The sequence below is a fragment of the Octopus bimaculoides genome, chromosome 4 (genome assembly GCF_001194135.2).
Source record: "Octopus bimaculoides isolate UCB-OBI-ISO-001 chromosome 4, ASM119413v2, whole genome shotgun sequence".
Lineage (NCBI taxonomy): Eukaryota > Metazoa > Mollusca > Cephalopoda > Octopoda > Octopodidae > Octopus > Octopus bimaculoides.
Window position 1 is genome coordinate 121,940,992 of NC_068984.1, and position 19,339 is coordinate 121,960,330.

A 19,339-nucleotide genomic window follows, 5' to 3' on the forward strand; every position below is an offset into this window, starting at 1 on the left:
AGGCCTTACTTAGGGTACAGCCTGCAAACCCTCAACTGCCAACCTCCACCAGCAAACACACCTCTCTATCCATTCTTGTGGCAGTCCTCTTCCTCTCTGGTACCTTCTCCAAAGTTTGGAGTATCCCCTTCCAACATATTTTAAATATGAATTTCTGCATATTTTTCTATTTCAGATAGAGTTTTTCAATCTGCAGCAGTTCATCAGCAAAGAGACAGTCTTCATGGTGCAGGACCAGTACATTACTACCAGTTCAACACCAAGTTTAACAATATGAGGTGATCGTAATTGGGAGTAATTCTGACAATTGATAAATATATCTTTCACAGGATCAACACAACTTCTTCATGGAATTTACTCCGCCAATCATTTTCATGTTATTACATGTGTATGAAATAATACCATTACTACTCATTTTAATTCCCAAGTTTTACATAACTCAGATTTTCATGTTATAATCTCTTCTTGTTTTATGTATCTAGGTTGTGATGTTAATAGCAGAGTGTTTCAGACTTTTTACATTGCATTGCTCATTGTTTTTCACAACCCACTTGTATATAGCACTGATGTATTTCTGTGGGGTTTTTTATTGAAATCATCAGGAATTTTGGCAATCTTTCCTATTTCTGTTTTGTTGTTTTCTGAGTGGCTGTTGTCATAAATGAAGATGTTGTTTGAGATAACTATTTACATGTAATAATGGTTCTAAAACAACTCTTTGAAATATTTTTCTGTTCAAAACAGTTTTTACTTGAATACAAACTGGGCATTATTTAGAAAGATATTTCCTCCACCCCACACACCTTTTCCTTTAAAATGTGAGTAGCCAAGTGACCCTTCTACCACAAGAAACCTGTTCTGCTCTGGTCCCTTCTCTTTTACTTTAATTGCATCAATCTCTTAACTTAAAGCTATCTCTCTCAAGGTTTGTAGTCTTGTAAGCTGCATGGTGACCTCACAAGTGCTGGTGGCATAAAAAAAAAAAATTTTTTAAAAACTACTACCACCCAACACACGGTGAAGAGCAACCAGCTACAGAAACCACACTAATGTAGACAGTGGAGCACAATGTAGACCTTGGACCTGTCAGATCTTGTCAAACCAGTCAAACCCATGCTAGCATGGAACATGGACATTAAATGATGGTGATGGTGATGATAATGATGATGATGAACATAACTAGTTTCTCTCTGATAATTTCTTCGATGGCCTTGCTGATAAATGAAGTCAGAGAGAGTTAAGTTTGTAATTATAAGAATCTGCTTTGTTTCATCCATTAAGTGTAAGGACACATTATACCCCCTTTTGAAGTTTACCAAGGACAGTGTCTTGATTAGAGTCTTTTTGTGTGTTTTTTGTGTGGGAAAAAACCCCATCTAGGCCTGTTTACCTTATTTGTAATAGAATATTACATCTTTTATTATGCAAACGTTGCCATTTCCTTTTTCAAAGCAATAGTCTTGAAGACATCATCTGATTTATCTATTTGTATATGGTACAGTGGAAGTGTTGAATTTTTCACTACATCACTTAACTTCTGAAGGTCAGCAGTAAAAAAAGTTATTTCCTTCAATTTCTAAATTTCATTTCCTAAAGCACTGAAGGTGTTTCTTTTGTAAATCTGTAAAATATTTTACAGTTCATTTTTATGTTTACCACAGTTTGGCTTCCTTTGTTGCTCTCATATTTTTGTGCAAGCATTTTACTTTATTCTCAGTTTCTATCATGGACATTTTAAAATGCCCTTCCTATCCATTTAAGTGTTTCGAGAACATTGTCCTTCATCTTACAAGCATTGTACTGTCTTTGGATGTGATATTTTATCAAATTTCAAGTTTCAGCTCTGTAACATATCCGACACATTTAATGCTTCTATTGTTGATGTAGCTTCTTGTTTCATGCCAATGTATGCATAACAAGAACATTAGAATGGCTTGGCTTACAGATATCTTTCTTAACTGATTTTCAGTGAGGTTTTAGAAATTCAAGCTTGACAAAACTGCAATGCTTCTTCTGAAAAATTGAGCAACATTGTCAATGCTACTACATTAAGGGCACAGAAGACTGTGTGAGTCACATTAGCATTATAGATGAATTCTGCATTAAGTGTAAAGCAAACATTTCTAGTTGGGTAAAGGATCATTTGTTTGATGAACAGCATGTTGGTGAGGTCAAGCAGAGATTCTGTTTGTCTTCAGTCATATTGACATTCCTAAGAGTATGCAGCTCTCTAAATATTTAAGTTTGTAAAAACTGAAACCACACAATTTGGACAAATACTTCCATCTTACTGAGGTTTTCTTAAAATTTTCTGTCGCAATTTGAGGAATTTAATGAACAACATAATGTACATATCATTATCTTGAGTTTTACCACAACCTAATTTGCATGAAATAACAAAAGGCGTGACATCTTTATGAATGTACATGGTAATATCACCATGACATATGTTGGTATGTATATTTCTGTATATAATATGTTTGTAAATAAATGTGTTTTTTTTTTTTTTAAATATCATGCTCCTACATTGATTGTATGTGACAAGGCCTCTCAAGCATGGAATTTTACTCTTGATACCCATGACATTCAATAATGAAATAAATTGTTGTTATGTAAGAGGAGTTAGCATACAGCATGGTCATACATAAATGCACACTTGTGCAAAAGCACACACACACACACACACCTTTAGATGTTTACATGTGTATGTACATGTATATATTCATGTACACATGTGCATATATATATACACACATATACATACATAATTATGTTCATGCACACACACAAACACATACATCTATACACATTGGCCTTATAAACAGATGTACAGATATACACATGTAAAGTCACATATAGGAAATCAATATATATTATGAAAAGACACTGTGTTTGTAGACTCAATGAAGTGTAAGACAGAATGCTTTTCATTATTTAGTCAAGTCCCTTTCATTGTGAGTTCAAGTCCAGTCAAAGTCATCTTTACTCGTTATCTTTTTGGGGTTGATAAAGTAAGTATCTGTGGAGTGCTGGGGTCAATTTAATCGACTGTATCATCCTCATCATCAAGATCTGCATTTCATGCTGGTATGGGTGGGATGGTTTGACAGGAGCTGGCCAGGCAGAAGCCTGCACCAGGCTTCTGTGACTGTTTTGACAAGATTTTTATGGCTGGATGCCCTTCCTAACACTAATCACTCAACAGAGTGGACTTAGTGCTTTTTATGTGGCACAAGCACAGGCAAGGTCAGTTTTGGCATGGCTTTTACAGCTGGATGCCCTTCCAAATGCCAACCACTTTACAGTGTGGACTGGATGCTTCTTAAGTGGCACCTGCACTGACAGGGGCACCAAGTACCTTGCCTGTCTCTAAGTTAGTGATTTTCTGCTATTGACAGAAATCATTGTTATTATAAATGTGATGCATAGTAAACTGGTAGAGTGTCAGACAAAATATCTTGTGCAGTTTAGTTATGCTTCATTAAGTCACTTATCTTTTACTTGTTTCAGTTATAGGAATACTGCAAAGCTGGAGTACTGCTTCGAAGAGTTTAATCGAACAAATTGATCCCAGTACATATTTTACTTATTCTATCAATCTGTTTTGTTGAACAGCTAAGTTACAGGGGTGCAAACCAACACCTGTTGTCAAGTGATGGTGGACATACACAAACACACACACACATGCCAATATATATATATATATATATATATTACATACATATAAGAGGGTTGACCACTAAGTGGACATCCATTTTGCTAGAAGAAGACCACCTATGGTCTGATCACTAAGAAAAGATTGTTCTCAAGAAAATTCAACAAACACCTGGACTGAACCCCAAAACACTTGGTTGCAAAGTGAGCCATGTTTGTACCTATATGTCATGTATGTTTATATCACAAGTTCAAATCTCATCAAACACTTGGTTGCAAAGTGAGCCATGTTTGTACCTATATGTCATGTATGTTTATATCACAAGTTCAAATCTCATCAAGTCCAACTCGGCTGTTTATCTTATTGGTATCAATAAAAATAAATACTTGTGAAGTAGTGAAGCTGATTTCATTGACTGCACACACCCACAAAATTTATCAGCGTGTGCTAAAGTTACAAACTGTTATTATCACTAAATGGGCTGATGGTTTAGCTCTTTAATATGTTAAAGGTAATGCCTAGGCATAGTCACAGTCCAATGACTGAACAGAGTAAATGAATATATTTTTAGATGTTTTCTCACATCACTGATTATTAACATTCATAATTAGGAGAGCTGTGTCACTGAAGATTGGGTCATTGAATTCATATTTTTTTCAATGACATCTTTTAATTTCCCCCTTGAGGTCTCTCATTTTAACCTCCTGAAGTATAAACAGTTGTTTTTAATGCCGTATTATAAAAATATGAAATTACATGTGAGTACTGACAAGTCTAACAAACTAAGAATTAAATCTTGTCTCTATTTTGATGGTGATAAGTTTAGTAAGAGAAATTGGAGGTGTTATTGAACAAGCCAGGTGATTGTATCACGATTCCCTCATTGGCTTCTGCAAACGTGACTTACATCTCTAGTACCTAAATATTTTCTCGACATGGTCATAATTTTCCCTCTATCTTTTGCATTGGCATTTCAAATCTAATGATCAAACAGCACTCTTTATTTGATATGAAAGTTCTGTCTGACAGCCCACAACTTATTCTGATACATTGTTTAACCTCAAGTCAGCCCAGATCAAGCAAACCAATGATTAATTAAAGATATTCCAGTTATGAACATCCCATCTTGATTTATATCTAATGTATCTTTTTTTATAAGATTGTAGTATATGATTCTAAGGCAATTTATATGTTATTTGAAGTAGATTAGACAAGTGCATAGAGGTTGTGTGAAAAGAGGTTAAAGGAGTTAGCAACAACAATTTTTATAGTTATCCCTCACTCAGTTCATTAGCTAGAAAAAAATTTTAACAGATCATATTTTCTTCCCTGCATCTACTTCACAACAAGGGCTATAACCAGCAACCAGCTGTTAGTATATTTTCATTCATCAAATACTCCCCACTCTTGCCAATAACCTCTTCTACAATGTGAATTTGTTTTCTCATACATCACATGATGTCTCTAGTACCTAAACAATTTCTCAATATGGTCACAATTTTCCTCTATCTTTTGCATTGGCATTTCAAATCTAATGATTAAACTACACTCTTTATTTGGTATGACAGTTCTGTCTGAAAACCCACAGTTTGTTCTGATACATGCATTATATAGTCTCACTTATATGTAAAGAGACAATTTCATTATATTTTCACTGTTGCAGTTAAGCATCTCTAATTAGTTCTAATCAAGGAAACCTATAACACAAAAGTAATTGATATAACAGTTGTTTGTTCTATGTTCTACTATAACAAAACACTTACATTAAAAGATAACAGTGTATTTAATGTGAACAATATGAACTAGCACCCAAATATTTGATTTGCAGAATATTAATTGAATTTCAACAATGACACACCTCATTGTTGACTACAGAATCAGCAGCAGCAATTAAACTTCAGCCAATGTGAGAGTGTGGTTACTGCAAAAGTCATAGCCTACATTCTTGTAAAAAACAAAAGGCATGCTCCTTTCTTCTGAATGAGAATTATTTGTTGATAGTGCTTTCTGATATGGACCTAAACCATCCATGTTCTGTATTGAACATTACATACTACTATTGCTATCAAATCAAGATAAAACAAGAAATTGACTGACCTAGTGTTATATCGCACGTTTGGATGGCATACCTTCGCCAATGATGTACCTCTACTCAACTACCGAACTCTCACTTCCGACGATTCGACTCAACATCTAGTCTACCGATGGCTCCAGCTCGCTCTATGTGACGCTTCCCGTCTAGCTATCATGTCCACTATTTATACGTATTGGACTAGCCTACTTATCCTCTGGGAGCATCCACACAACACCTCCCCCTTTTGAGAGTTTTTTTTATTTTCTAAACCCGAATTTATCAATTTTATTTCCTTGATGAGAAACTGGCATATCTTTTTCTCTTAGCGTTAATTTCCATCATTTCTGTAGGTTTTCTCTTCCTGTTTGACCTACATGTCGGTTCTGCTTCTGCTTGTGGTTCTGGGACCTTGAACAAATCATACCATATATCCATTGGTTCCTCTCGCCTCTCTTGATTTTTGATATATCTTTTTTTTAATTGGTTTATATGCCTTCTGTGTTCGTATTTTGGTCCTTTTACCGTGTACATCACATTACCAAGGCATCCAGTTATACTTCCTTGTTTCCAGTCCTGTTTTTTGTTTCTATATATTTTAAGATACACTTTGTCACCTGTGTTAAAAAATTTTGTTCTTCCCAAATTTTCTATTTTCTGTTTCCTACTCGGCAACAATTTATCAAAAATAGAACGAATTTTTCTGGAAAACATCAAATCAGTGGGTGACCTACCCGACTCTGCATTTGGATTCGGCTTTATTCTATACATCTGCAAAAACTTTGTCATTTTTGTATCTTCAAGGGTTTTCTGTCTGGTCTTTCTTAAAGCTCTCTTGAATGTGTCAACAAATCTTTCCGCTAACCCATTTGACCTTGGATGGTATGGCGGAGTTAACACATGCTTCATTTGAACCGACTTACAGAATCTTTCGAACTCCTTCGCTATGAATTGTGTACCTTCGTCAATGACGTACCTCTACTCATCTACCGAACTCTCACTTCCGACTACTCGACTCAACAGAATTCAACGTCTAGTCTACCGACGGATCCGGCTCACTCTACGTGATGCTTCCTGTCTAGCTATCACATCCACTATTTATACATATTGGACTAGTCTACTTATTGTCTGGGGGCGTCCACACAACACCTAGACAATAGACTTCTCTAGGTGCAGGATATAATGAAAGTAAGTATCTATTCACTCTTTCACTTTTATACAGATTAGCTGCAGTCAGTCATATAAAGAAAACACTTCACATTTGGGCATTTTTACCACCAGCTCACAACAACCTTTTGCTCAGAGCCATGTAGACCAGCCATAGAGATCAGTCATTTCAGTAACTACCATCTATGCAGCTCACCCACTGACCACAATACCGTAGCTAGAATTGTATTATATAGTTCATATGTCTTTCATTTTCTTGTACAGATGAAAAAACTTTGACAAGTTACATGAACAATGATGATATGAATGGATGCACAATATACAGTTACAAGCCATTGTAGCTGACACTACTGTTGCAAGTCTTCAGTTTACAGATACAAGCCATTAGCAACTAACAATTACAAATCATTACAATGTAAATAATGTTACAAATCTCAAGCCATAGCAGCTGATAGTTACACATTTTTTTTTGCCCATTGCAACAATTGAATCACTTTGGATGGAACTTTTCATTCAGCTGTCTCAATATGAGGCATGTACTTAACTGAACACATACTCAAAACAGAAAATTATTTCTCTCCTTTCTTGTGCCAATCTAAGAGGAACTGTAATACAGATACACCCCATATAACATGTTTTCTATATCTGAACTGCTCTTTTATAGAATTTTGAATTCGTGTTTTATAGCTCTTCTAAAGATCATTATTCCACCACTTATATTGGACAGGTTTATACACTTTAGGTAGAAAATAATCCAATACATATCTTTTATCTTTTTTTCTTTTATTTGTTTCGATCAATGAAGAGCTTTGTCAAACAAACTTATCCCAGGACTTATTCTATCAGTTTCTTGCTGAACTGCTAAGTTACTGACATATAAACAAACCAGCATCAGTTGTTAAGCAGTGAAGAGGAAACACATACACACACAATGGGCTTCTTTCAATTTCTGTCTACCAAATACACTCACAAGGTTTTAGTCATTCAAAGGCTATAGAAGGTACCATGCAATGGGACCTTCTTGCCTAAGGTGCCATGGAATTGTAACTGAACCTGAAACCATGTAGTTGAGAAACAAACTTCTTACCACACTGCCATGCAATACAATTACTGCAATGACTGTCCTCTCTGCACAACCACCTAACCTTATTTCATACATAATCATTACCATCCTTTGTTTATTGAGGGTATGAGGGTACACCATCCCACAATATAAAAACATGTGTTCCTTATTTAAAGCATCTACTAATACACAGTTAAACAGTTCCAGTGAGGAATTAAAGATTGCAAAGTCAATTCAATACTCATGCGGTGCTGCTTCTCCCTCACATCTGAGTTTCATTCTACAATAAGGCTATAATAGGGAAATTGTTAAGGAAGATTTTGCTGTTATATCAGCAGATCAAGTGACCCTATAAGAAACTTATTGCAAGTTTGTAATAATCCCTAACTCCCTGTAGAGACTGACAATCTTTTATCTTCCAGCTGTTATCATAGACTCGAGTTACACCATAAGATTCTAACACAGAACCTTAAATACAGTTGTTTACTTTCATAACATGACTTAACGTGATATTTAATAGTTACAGCAGCAATAAGGGCTGAGGAGTGGCAGAGACAATAAAAGCGCATGACTCAATGACTTGGAATATTTAGTTAAGTTAATTTACATTCCAAATTCAAATCCCACAAGGTGTGACTTAGCCTTTTACCCCTTGGGGATTGATAACGTAAGTAGCAATCATATTTCCAGCAATGACTGAACCGACTACAACCTTTCCACACAAATTCAATGCACTGCGTACCAAAGTTAGAGACCTAAAGCTATTTTTGCTTTATTAATACTGATGGTATTAACCAATAACTATGTTCCCTTAATCATGTTGTTTGCATATTGTCATTAAGTCTCATTAATTTCTAAATGGATCGTGTTTGGGTAAATTTTATAAGCTAAGCATGTTAAATATTTTGATACCTAAAACGAGACAACAAAACTCAGTTTGGCCTCTGCTGCCATGATGAAGCTGAACACCTAAATGGAAAAGCAGCTTAACTATTCTTCCAATCTAATGTATATATATATATATATATATATATATATATATATATACAGAAAAACTGACTGTGTTACTATCATCATAGTGTGGTGTGGTGGCACATATGCCCTAGTTCTAGTGAGACAGTTGACAGAGAAGTTGTCGACTGAAAATGAACAAATCAAAGGTGCAGGCATGGCTGTGTGGTTAAGAAGCTCACTTTGCAACCATGTGGTTTTGGGTTCAGTTCCACTGTGCAGCACCATTGGCAAGTGTCTTCTACTATAGACCAAAGCTAACCAACACCTTGCAAGAAAATTTGGTAGACAGAAACTGTGTGGAAGCCTTACTCCTCCTTCCTGTTGAGGGGTTTTGGTCTTGCAAGTTACTTGGTGAACCCGCTGGGGCTGGTGCCATGTAAAAAGCACCCAGTCTACTCTGTAAAGTGGTTGGTGATAGGAAGGGCATCCAGCAGCAGAAACCATGTGAAACCATCCAACCCATGCCAGCATGGAAAATGGATGCTAAATGGAGATGATATAGATAGATAGATAGATAGATAGATAGATAGACAGATGCATTTTCCTGTTTGCCCTCGCACCATAGCTTGACAATCGGTGTTGCTTTGTTTATGCCCCTATAACTTAGCAGTTTGGCAAGAGACTGATAGAATGAATACTAGACTTCAGAAATAAATACTGGGATTGATTAATTTGACGGAATCCCTCAAGGCGGTGCCCCAGTATGGCTGCAGTTCAATGACCGAAACGAGTAAAAGATAGGCAATAAATCTGTTCTGAAGAAGGTTTTTGACCGGAGCCTATGTTCTTTGGTGAAGAGGTGCCAGGAAGTTTTAGGTGTTAAACAACGAATGGATCATATAAGTGCTCCAGCATGGACACAGTTCACTGACGGAAACAAGTAAAAGAATAAATACCTTCGGGATATATCCCAGCACAATATTTAGGGTGTGACACTCTAACCACTTGGCAATGCACCTTGTGTGTGTGTGTGTGTGTGTGTGTGTGTGTGTGTGTGTATGTGTGCATCTTTGTGATTGTGTTTGTCGAACCCTACTTCTCAACAACCAGTGTTGGTTTATTTATGTCCCTGTAACTTGAAAGTTCAGCAAAAGTGATCAATAGAACATGCATTAGACTTAAGAAATAAATAAATACCGGGGTTGATTTATTTGATGAAACCCTTCAAGGCGGTGCCCCAGTATGGCTGCAGTTCAATGACCAAAAGAAGAAAAAAGATAGACGATAAATCTTTCTTTTTTTTTTTGACAGGAGCCTATGTTCTTTGGTGAAGAGGTGCCAAGAAGTTTCAGGTGTTAAATAATGAATGGATCGTATAAGCGCTTCAGAATACTGTACCTATGCAAGGTCAAGAGTGGCACTAAGTGCACAAACACACACAGGCACACACACGCACACAGATACACACACACGTGTATGTATGCACATATCACTTACACACACATGCGCATGCACGCACGCACACACAGTAGTTAGATATAATTTATGTCCTGTCACTGATAGAGAGATAAATTCTGGATTGTTCCCAGCATTTGAACAAAGATTGTTGGCCTACAAACATACACATGCACACATACATGTGCGCAAACATATGGCTACATACATCACACACATAATCATACACACCCATATGCATTGTGTGTGTGTGTGTGTGTGTGTATCTATCTACCTATACATGTGTGTGTGTGTGTGTGTGTGTGTGTGTGTGTGATTGAACATACTCTTACACAGAATTATATACCTACCTCCCCACCCACACACACCTGTATTATCAAATCCTGATACATCTCTTATCAGAGACTGTTTCAAATGAAACACATTAAGATGAAGATGATAATGATGATGATAGTGTTTGATGGTGGTGGTGTGTTGGTGATGACGATGATGAGAATACTGATGACGGTGAAGAGATAACAATGTTGATGACAATAAAAATAACAGTGATAAAGATGATGATGATGATGATAATGATAATAGTGGTGACAATGATGGTGGTGATGATGATGATGGCAAAGGGGAGCAGGAAGAGAAAAAATCAATCAATAAGTCTGTAGTAGATTTAATGAAACCTGTTCACAGACAACAGAGATGAAAAGAGAGGGAGAGAGAGAGAGAGAGAGAGAGAGAAAGGAGGGAGAAAAGAAGGGAGAGAGGGAGAGAGAGAGAGAGACAGAGAGAGAGAGAGAAAGGAGGGAGAAAAGAAGGGAGAGAGGGAGAGAGAGACAGACAGACAGAACAAAGATGAAGAAAAAAGTGGGAAGAACAAGAAAGAAAAAGGAAAACTGCAGAAGAAAGAAGGGAAAAAAATATAACTCTTCCATTATTACTAATAATACATCACCACCCTCAGCTTCACCACCATTAATCCACCACCATCAATCTTCACCATTAATTCATTAGCCATCATCATTCACACTATAGTTTACCATCATCACCACAACCTCAGCGGTGGCAGCTTCGCCCTCCTCCTTGGCATCATCACCATTACCACCACCACAACCATCACCACTGCCACCATCATTAAAGCACTATCCATTACCATCATCATCATCATCGTCATCATCACCACAAGTAACACCACCACCACCACCATCATCATCATCACTACTAACATCACCACAATGCTATCACAGGTAATACTCCCACCACCTTCATCACCACCTCAATGCCATGTCCACCACCACCACCACTACCATTATCTAAACTTTCCTCAAGGTCACCACAGCTACTCCCTCCCACACCCGTCACCACTAATACATGTTGTTGCTACTGCTGCTGTTGTCTTGATGTCTGTGTCTATATGACTCACACCTGTTCATGGTTATGTCAGCAATTGGTTTGGACAGTGCCCAGTCAATAGTTTAGCCTCCAATACTGCAGCTGGAGGGAAGGAGAAAGAGAGAGAGAGAGAGAGAGAGAGGCAGATAGAGGAAGAGAGAGACAGAGTAGAGAGAGAGGGGGGGACAGAAAGGAAGAGAGAGATGAAGTTCACCTATCTAGTTAGTCCAGTGTTGGTACTGTAATCAATAAACCACACAACTCAGACACTATTAAAATATACATAGACTTGCCTCAATACAACAACAACAACAACAATAATAAAACAATACCAATAACAACAACAATAATAATAATAATAATAATAATCCTTTCTACTAGAAGCACAAGGCCTGAAATTCTTTTGGTGGGGGGTGGGGAGTCAATTACATCGACCGCCACCCCCATACTTGGTTGGTACTTATTGACCACCAAAAGGATGAATGGCAAAGTTGACCTTGACAGAATTAGAACTCGAACATAAAGGCAGATGAAATGCTCCTGATCAGATTGCTGCTTTCTCACTACTACTACTACTACTACTACTACTAGTAGTAGTAGTAGTAGTAGTAGTAGTAGTAGTAGTAGTAGTAGTAGCAGTAACAATAACAACAACGACAATGATGACGACAACAATAGTTCCTTAACTGGACACAAGGTCACAAATTTTGACGGGAGTGGGAGAATTGATAAAAGTGATTGACCGCAGTATCTGACAGGTACTTTGATATTGCCTAGTCACTGCATCAAGAGGTGAATATCAAACTGTCGACCTCAGCAGGGTTTGAATTCAGAACATAGGACAATTAGATACAGTAATGTTCTACCCCTTTCAGATGATGATCTTCACCATTCCCTTAACAACAACAGCCACCACCGCTGCTACCAGCACCAGCACCAGCACCCCAGCACCACCACCACCACCACTCATTTATTATTTTTTTACCATCAGAATCTATTCATACAAACAACATGTTACAATAGGTGTTTGCAAAACATTTGGGGCTGTATGGAGAAATTTATGTAAAAAGCAAGGGGAGGGGGAGTAACAGATGCTACATGATTTATTAAGACAGATATGAAAAAAATATATTATTAAATTACAAAGAAATAAACAAATCTCTATATACACACACACATGCACACACATGTGCACACACACGGTTGTGGTATAGGTATATGTTTGGATGAGTGGTTAAGAAGCTTGCTTCCTGATCATGCAGTCTTAGGTTCAGTCCCACTGCATCGCACCTTGGACAAGTGTCTTCTAACTATAGCCTCGTGCCAACCAAAGCCCTGTGAGTAGATTTGATAGATGGAAACTGAAAGAAGCCCACCATATGTGTGTGTGTGTGTGTGTGTGTGTGTGCGCGCGTATTATGCTTGTCCCCTACCACTGCTTGACAATTGATGTTGGTTTGCCTGTTTCTCCATAACTTAACAGTTCAGCAAAAGAGACCAATAGAATAAATAACAAGCTTAAAAAAAGTAAGTAATAGGGGTCAGTTTGTTGGAGTAAACATTTCAAAGTGGTGCCCCAGCATGGCTGCAATCCAATGACTGAAACAAGTGAAAGATAAAGACACATATTTCATCATCATCATCATCATCATCATAATCACATCATCTCCACATCATTATCATCATCATCATTAACATTATATCATTGTGTTTTTTACATCTACTTTTAACATGTGTTGGAAGAATAGCAGGGCATCCTGATATAAAATACTGAGGCAGTATTCAATGGCAGGATGCCCTTTCTAATGTCAATCCTTATTTTTAAGGTAAGGTATCTTTTTTTATTCCCGCATGCTTCAAACATTCTTTTCTACTCTAAGCACAAAGCTTGAAATTTTTGGGGAGGGTACTAGTCAATTAGATCGACCCCAGTACACAATTGATACTTAATTTATCGACCCCAAAAAGATGGAAGGCAAAGTCAACATTGGCAGAATGTAAAGACAGACAAAATACCCCTAAGCATTTTGCCCAGCGTGCTGACGTTTCTGCCAGTTTGCCACATTCGCATACTTCAAATATTGAAATTGCAGTAAATCTTTTAACTTTTACTTCTTTCAGTCATTGGACTGCTGCCATGTTGGGGCAGAGTTCTGGGTTCAAGTCTGACTAGAGATCAACTTTGCCTTTCATCTCTATGGGGTCGATAAAACATGTACCACTGAAGTACTGGGGTTGATTTAACTGACCAACCCTGTTGACCAAATTTCAGGTTGTGCACCCTATATTAATAACAATTTTATTTATTAATGCAGTGGATTGATAGAATAGGGCAGTAGATTGACAGTGGATTGTAAAAATGCCTTGTAGTATTTCTTCTGGCTCTGTTCTGAGTTCAAACCCTGCTGATGTTAACTGTGTATTTCATCCCATTCAAATATTAATATATTTGAATGGGATGAAAGAAGCACTGCAGGGAGGATTGGATGGCCAATACACCAAAGGAGATGACAAAGACCGGGCACATGAAGAAAGTCGACTTGGGGACAATCTGTGGGTGAATCTTGAAGGTCTGGGAAGAGATTCCAGAAGACATCATCAAGCTGGCTTTCCTGAAGTGCTGTATATCCAACACGTTCGACAGCACAGAAGATGACATCTTGTGGGAAGACAACGCCATCTCTCCCGACTCTTCTGACTCCAGCGATGACAAAGATGAATTGGCATATGCAGACAATCAACTCTACGAGGTCTTCAACGTGTCATCTGATGCCAAAGCGTTCTTAGGCTTTGAGTGAAGTCTCTACCCATTAGGGTTAGTCCTTTTTAGGACCACACATTTTCAAGAAAAAATATAGTGATCACAATATGAATAAATCATATAAACACACATAATAAAAAGATGTTCTCTTATTATCTCTTGCATTAAAACCTGGACTTCTTCCATTAATAATTATGAATATCAATGATCGCAGTCAGAAATGTTTGTTAAGTATGAAATCATCATGAAATTGAAATTTGTATTCATCCTGCATTTCTCCCTTTTCATTAGCCCCAGTTATTTCCTGGTTTCCTCCACATTGTTCCCCTGTCGGGGACCAAAAGTCATGGGTGCGGTTTATACATGGCTGTAACTTATACACCGGCAAATATGGTAATCATATCAACTGGGGTTTATATACACTCTTCCACAAGTTTCGGTTTGAAATCATTATTATTATTATTATTATTATTATAAATTTTCTAATTGCTTTAGCTTGGGTATGCAGGTATTTTGAAAATACCACAGAGTGACAATCATGCCCTGCCCTGCTTTTATGCAAGGCATGGCACCTGTTCAGCCACCCTGCCAGGGATACGGCAAAGATGAGACTGCAGCTTGACAGATTGTGAAGAGGTAGTGGAAGAGCTCAACTGAGTCAATGGTGCTTCTCACATTGATGCTGAGTGGAGCAATCCTAGAAGATCAACAGTCAGGATCACCAAGCTCTATCAAGAGTGTAACTGCAACGTATCAACAGGTTCTGTAATCAGCTAATGAAAGATTCATTATGATTCAAGCTCTCAATTCAAATTCATAATAATGAAATAGAATGGCAACAAAGAGTCATGGGAATCTGCGAGAGCAGAGCAAAATAAATTACTTTAGCACAGCAAGTCGTGTAAATTTTCTTCCTCAGCTTTTTCCTTTCATCCTTTGTTTCGTTATCAAATTGAAAAAAAATATATATAAATACATCTCATGAAACATTTCAACATAAATGATAAATGATACTATAAATTGAATATCAATATAGCTCAATATGGCTCAATATGAAGATTTTAAGCTATTAAAGTTCATCCTGTTTGGGACTCTCAGCTTATACTAATAATTTGAGCAACAACATGAACAAAACAGAACAAACACTCACACACAAGCATGCTGACATATATGCGTGCACACACACACACAATAATAATAATAATAATAACAAATAAGAAGCAAGTGAAAGCAGAAAACTTGGAAATTGATCCAAGACCTACAAGCTGTGCAACATAAACCTGGTTGAGTGTGAGAATATGTAGAAGTGAGCTAAGCAGGCAGCTGGGATTGAGAGTCATCAGCTGTTGTGTTCTATTGTGGTACTTTGGTGGTATGAAGTAATTAAAACTGATGAAAAAGAATGTCAATGTAGCGCTGGCTTTGATGTCAACAAATTGGCTGCCATTTTGAAAGAGAAGAGAACAACGCCAAATATGGAAAATAAAATCCTGCACAGAGTAAACATTCTGTCAGGTTGCAAATCATAGAGAAAATAATTTATTTGTCAGTTATGATTTAATTCTTAATCTTAAAACCTCAAAAGAAGAAAGAAGTGTCATAATGCAATTATAATAGACAAGATCAATGCTATTAGGGTAAATTTTCACAAATGGTCATCGAAAATATCTAGACATGTTTATGCTTGTTTAAGACACATTGATGTAGGAGCAAGATTGAATTATTCAAATCATCAATATTATGTCTCTTGGAGACTCAACTTTGTTAAAAACCACTCTTTGGTTTGTCAGGCTGGCTGCTAATAAAGAATATTAAATAAAAATGTCCTTTGATTGTATCCAAAAGAAATTTTTCAGTAAGAGAAAATAAAAATCATATCAAATTCATCCGTATATTACTGTTTCTTATGCAACAAATTTACAACTTCCACTTTACAACAGCAATTTGCTTTAAAATATATTTAAGAATGAGGTGGTTAGATAAAATTAGTATTTAGCTATACTGCTTTACATTGAATTTAAATCCAACCTGTGTAGATTTGCTTTTGATCCTTTCAGGGTCAATAAATATATACCAGTCATGCACCCAAGTCAATATAATCAACTGTTCTATCCTTCAAAAATCTGTGATCTTACAAATATGTCAGAAATCAATATTGAGAAAGATGGCCGGCTGGTTGTAGAAATTGTAAATGAACAGTGTCTTAGTGGCACTCTGCTGGTTATGATGATGAGGGTTCCAGTTGACATAATCAATGGAACACCCTGTTCATGAAAATACCATGCACGTGGTTGAGCACTCCACCACAGACACATGTACTCTTAATGTAGTTTTCAGGGAGATTCAGCATGACACAAAACATGACAAGGCTGGCCTTTTGAATTACAAGTACTACTCGATTTTGCCAGTTGAGTGAACTGGAGCGACATGAAATAAAGTGTCCTGCTCAAGGACACAATGTGCCACCAGTTTTCAAACTCATGACCTTACAATCATGAATCGAATATCCTACTAGGCCACATACCTTCACACGTTTTACATTCTGAGTTCAAATCCCATTGTTTGGTAAACTTTGCTTTACATGTCACAGAGATTGATAAAAAAAAAACCCAAAAGACTAATAATAAATATATTGGATTCAATTCAATCCATCATACTCATCTCCTACAAATTTGTGATATACCATGTACCAAGGGAACGCAAAGTTTAGGGATTTGCTACAATAATAGACTGTGGAAGGGACATTAAATACAGTTTCCGTGACATAAATTGAAAACTATTGAAAAGAGAAATTAGGTTAGTCTACTTGAAATAATTTCACACACATCTGGGAAGTTTTAGATGATTAATTTTTATGTTCCTAATAAAAGATTTGCAATTTGTTGTTGAATTCATTTTCACCAAATAATGAATAATACAAACCATCACACCAAACTGGGTGAGCTAAACATTAGGATTATCTCTTAACACAACAGCTGGATATTTATAGACCTTAATGATAAACTACCAACAGCAATTTATCCTGGCAATGGTTCAACACTTCTCTAGATCAACTTTCATAATACTGCTATTTAAACAGATTTCATTTCAAAGAACCTACTGATGTTTGACATCCAGTGACAGAGACTACTATGAATAACAACACAAATAAAATATGAGCCAAGCAGGGGACCTCTATGTGCTCACTCAACCTGCTAACAATAGCATCAAAAATCTCCTCTAAAACATACCTTACTATCTTGAAAAGGAAATGCTATATTATATCCGAAAAGAACAAAAACAAAAATTAGATTGTTGTACCTTGAATGCCATGGGCCATAGATCTACTGGATCAAAGCTGACATGGGGATAAATGCAATGAAGTTTGTATGAGAGTTTTTATTGAATCAATCCTTCGATTTTGTTAACACAGCAACCAATACCTCCTTTAATCCTTTAGCATTTAAACTGGCCATGTCAAGTCCAAATATTCTACCTGCTTTATATTCAAGTCATTCAGAAACAGCCTCTTATACGTATCTTACAAAATCATTCTAAAAATAAGCAATCACATCATCAAAATATCCAAGCTGTGAAATAATATATGATTAATTTAAAACAAAGCATTACATTTGATAGAGCAATCTGAATACTAAAAGGTTAAACTTAATACAATTGAAATAGGGACAACACGAACTAGTAAGTAACCATGCAAACTGTTAAATACAGCAACTAAATCATCATCATCATCATCATTTAATGTCTGCTTTCCATGCTGGTATGGGTTAGACAGTTTGACAGAAACTGGTAAGATGGAGGGCTGCATCAGGTTCCAATCTTAATTTGGCATAGTTTCTATGGCTGGATACCCTTCCTCATGCCAACCACTCCAAGAGTGTAATGGGTGCTTCTTTTGTGCCACCGGCATGAGTGCCAGTTATGTGGCACTGGCATTGGCCATGACTATGATTTCACTTGGCTTCACGGGTCTTCTCAAACACAGCATATTGCCAATGGTTTCGGTCACTTGTCACTACCTCCATGAAGCACATCTCCATCAACAAACTCTCAGCCATATTTAAAATGCAAGTCAATGTTCAAATCCCAAACATTAAGACAAAGAATAAAGAGTGGCTAGCCATGGTTAAAAGTCTGAAGTCAACACACAGGATATAAAAATATTTCTATGTCCACCACGGTCAGTTGATTGCAAGCCTTTCATCATTCAGAAGAGAATCTCTGTTCATACCAATAGCATCCAATATGTCAACTATTGTTGGTTTTCAAAGGTCACATGTATAATAGTATAACATTATAAATCGTTACTTCCAATCATATGGCTTACATTAATTCAAGAGTTCAGCATAAAATATTTCAAGAGTGGTGGCCAGTTTACTGTGTCCCTTTAAGTGTTGGTCATAACAACTAAAATGGCAAAATAAGTTTTAGGACATAAAGGGCTTTAATCAAACAGAACCCTTTCAAACTTCGTATACTTATCTATTTTGTGTTATAGAACAGAAAAAATTTTTTGTATTCGAATTTATTTCATGTAAAAAATTGTCTTATTTCGATAATTTCTACTAATCACTGACATCTATTCAGTTGAAAACAGTTAGCGCTGTAACGGTGTATATCGTATTAATCCCCTAACCCTAACCCTAACTAGACTGTTAACCCTAACCCTAACCCTAAAACTAACCCTAACTCTAGAATCCAAACTCTAAAATTGTTACACACATAGATACGCACAGCGTAATTTATTATATAAACAATATATGCGTATAAATTACGATTAAACCGGATGAAATATGTCACAGGGAATAACATTTTTATGACCGCCCAGCAGTA

At 36.7% G+C, this 19,339-nt stretch overlaps 1 protein-coding gene across 5 annotated transcripts in view; it reads right to left on the reverse strand.

Moving 5' to 3' along the window:
* The window catches only part of LOC106880305 (tRNA-dihydrouridine(20a/20b) synthase [NAD(P)+]-like), a 233,774-nt gene that overhangs the window by 39,328 nt on the left and 175,107 nt on the right, over positions 1-19,339 (reverse strand). Inside the window, exon 1 of one of the 5 annotated variants that reach the window (XM_052967410.1) lies at positions 10,108-10,254. The exons of the other annotated variants lie outside the window; for them this stretch is intronic. The gene's annotated coding sequence lies outside the window, so the exon portion shown is untranslated. Of the gene's footprint in view, positions 1-10,107; positions 10,255-19,339 lie in introns of those variants that run through there. 5 annotated transcript variants of the gene reach the window in all.